The 3546-nt window shown below is 33.5% G+C and overlaps 1 protein-coding gene across 1 annotated transcript in view; it reads right to left on the reverse strand.

Moving 5' to 3' along the window:
* LOC113803437 (beta-1,4-N-acetylgalactosaminyltransferase bre-4-like) overlaps positions 1–2796 on the reverse strand; it is a 22451-nt gene extending 19655 nt beyond the window's left edge. Inside the window, exon 1 of the mRNA XM_070115199.1 lies at positions 2682–2796. The gene's annotated coding sequence lies outside the window, so the exon portion shown is untranslated. The remainder of the gene's footprint in view (positions 1–2681) is intronic.
* Between the last annotated feature and the right edge of the window lie 750 nt (positions 2797–3546).

The raw sequence follows: 3546 nt of genomic DNA on the forward strand, positions 1-3546 counted from the left end.
ACACACACACACACACACACACACTCGCGCACATATATATATACACATACATACACATAGGTAGTTAGGTAGATAAATAGATATACATGTATGTTTATACGTGTATTGTATATATATGTAGACAGGCATCTGTCTGTCTACCTGTCTATCTCTTGACACAAATGTAAACACGCAGGCCTTAAATGATCTGCCCAAGTGCCGTGTATTTACGAACGGCTAATTAAGATATTACTCTTATTTCACTGCTTTTTCATGCGTTATTTATCGACGTTTAATGAGCAATCAGGCCACATTCACACACACGTGTAAACATTTCCGAACATGAACTAGTCTGCGTGTAATTGCCTCAAGGAACATATCTCGATGAAACAGTAATTTAAAAAATAAAGTCATACCCGGTTTTAAATAGATTCCGAGATCCTAATCTTACGAAATATTAAAAAAGAAAAAAAGATTCCACTTTAAACATGAGAAGATAAGAGTCTCTAACTCATAATATGATCAAAACTTTGTGCTGCAGTTTCTCAAGCAGCTTCGGAGATAAAGACTCCATATTTTACACTTGATGAGAGAAGTTCGCGGAAATAATCTTGGTGAAATACGAGTGTGAGAATAATACATATCTCGTTTTGATATTAGGACGCAGGTATGCGCGTGGCTCCGTTTTCTTTCGCAGTGTTTTCTTCCCTTTTTCTTTCATTTTATATTCTCTTGCACGTAGACTCACTTATTTTGATATATAATGGAGAGTTAGTGTTAATGTGCATAATTTCATGCAGAGTGGGGGAGCTGTTGTTCATGCAGTATTTCAAAGATAATTCTTCATTAATGCATATCACTGACAAAACCTCTTTAAGAGAAGGAAAATTATGTTGACAAAATTATAATCACAAATATAATGATGATAATAACGATGATAATAATGATGATAATATTAATATTAATAACAATAACAGCAACAACAATGATAATAGGTAAATTGATAATAAGCATCCTCACCATCACATCATCATCATCATTATGATAATAACAATGATAATTATTATTATTATTATTATTGTTGTTGTTGTTGTTGCTGTTGTTGTTATTATATGATCATCATAATCATCATTATTTTTCTATCATTATTATGATTATTATTGTTATTATCATTATTGTTATTATTACTGCTGTTATTATTGATGTTTTTGTTTTATTATTATTATAATTAGTATTGTTATTGTTATCATTATTATTATTATCACTATTATCATTGTTATTATCATTACTATTATTATCATTAAGATGATAATGATGATGATGAAAATAGTAATGAAACAGAAAAAAATTCAAGTGCAAAGGCCATCTATCTATTTATCTATCTCAGGCTATCTATCTCTCTGTCTATCTATCTATCTATCTATCAATGTCTTTCTATCTACCTAGCTATCTATCTATCCATATATATCTATATATTTATCTATCTGTCTATCTATCTATTTATCTACCACTCTATCCATCTCTCTGTTTATCTGCCTGTCTATTCATCTATCTCTCTGTCTTCTTTTTTTCTCTCTGTCTCTTCTTTGATTCATTTAAACTCCTCAGTTATCCTTCGCTTCATCAATAAACTTTTGAAATTTGAGATTACAAAATCAATGGTTATATCTAAGAGGGTTCTTAATCTGGGGTCCATTGAGCTTTTGGGGGTCCCTGGATGGGATGCAGGAGGGTCCGGGAGATCCAGATGAAATATATAATTTATATCAATGTATTTTCTATAGATTGCTTGCTTTAAAGTTTGATAATACTCTGTTGTATTTCACGTGTGCAAGAGGCATTGAAGTCTCAATAGATAAGATACACTATACACATTGTATGTAAAGTTGGACATATGAATATTTCAGAAGGGAATCTGTAGTTTTTATCACATTCTGAAAGAGGTTCAACGGGACTCTGTATCACATCCACATCTTACTTATCTTGTTTTATCTTATCTTATCTTTCAGCCTTCTACAAGCCCTTTGTTGGACATAGGCCTTCTCCTCATTTCCCTTATATGTATCTATCTTTGCTTCGGTATTCTAGGATATCTTTCGGTGGTCGTATCCTATTTTTTTTTCTTTCCTTTATCAGTTATTGTCAATTATACAACAGTCACTTAGAGTTTTCAACAAGTTTCAAGATGTTAACCAGACTCTTCAATTTTTATCTTAATACTGTCTTTGATACATGGAGGGAGGGAGGGAGGGAGAGAGAGAGAAAAGAGAGAGAGAGAGAGAGACAGAGAGAGAACGAGAGAGAGAGATAGAGAGAGAGAGAGAGAGAGAGAGAGAGAGAGAGAGAGAGAGAGAGAGAGAGAGAGAGAGAGAGAGAGAGAGAGAGAGAGAGAGAGAAAGAATTGTATCTTGCTCTGGTTCCTTTCAACTTTGCTTCAACCCATATCACACCCTAACAATTTCAACAATTACCACATCACCACATGAATATATCATCGATCCATCAAAACTAGAAATCCCACCCAAAAAAATGAGTCCCCCTAACAGCTGAATGAAGCAAAGATAATAAAAAAAAATCCAAAAGAACCTATTCAAAAACAATTCCCCCCAAAAAAGCTATTCAAAAACAATCCCCCAAAAAAACTATTCAAAAACATTTCCAAAATTCCCTCTCCACCCAACCCGTCCCGTCACCTCACTCACCGCCAACGGGGAACCGCCCTTTCGCCTGCGCCCTCGGCGGGGAACTGGGACAACCTTGGGTATTAGCCTGTGATCAGCTGTTGGAGTCGAGCGCCTGCTGGAAACGGATCATTTCGGCGCTAAATGAGGAGGCAAATCGTCAGTTTTCACTCGTTTTTTTTTTTTTCTTTTTTTAGGGTGGGGGTGGGGGGGATGCATAAATATTCTAAATGAATATGCTGAGTGTATACAAACGCGTATATGTTACGTGCACATATACACGTTCACTGACATTTTGATTTGATACATATATACATATATATATACACGTATACATATATAAAACACACATGCATACATATATACACGTATACATATATAACACATACATGCATATACATACATACATGCATACATATATACACGTATACATATATAACACATACATGCATATACATACATACATGCATACATATATACACGTATACATAGATAAAAACATACAGAAATACATACACAGAACTTTTGTTGAGATACTGTCCGTAATTATTAATTGGATAAGAATTCCTTCACTCAGCATTTTTTTATTTTAATCCTTTATAAACAATCACATGAAACGGAGGAGACAGTCCGCTGGGCATAAAAATAAGTACCTCATTCTTAGTTATTACATAAGTACTAACAAAGTCATTTCAAAAATGGGAAAATATTGCCACGACTGTATATCGGCGCATTTAGAGTAACATTAAAAATAATAAAGTCTCACACAAGCTAAAATCAGAAGAGAAAGAGATTTTTAAAAAATGTTTAGGAACTTTGAAGAAATTCTTTATCCAAAAACATTATCAAATCGACAGCGTTTCATGAATAAAATATTTAATCAGAG

This window comes from Penaeus vannamei, chromosome 37, assembly GCF_042767895.1.
Source record: "Penaeus vannamei isolate JL-2024 chromosome 37, ASM4276789v1, whole genome shotgun sequence".
Taxonomy (NCBI): Eukaryota; Metazoa; Arthropoda; class Malacostraca; order Decapoda; family Penaeidae; genus Penaeus; species Penaeus vannamei.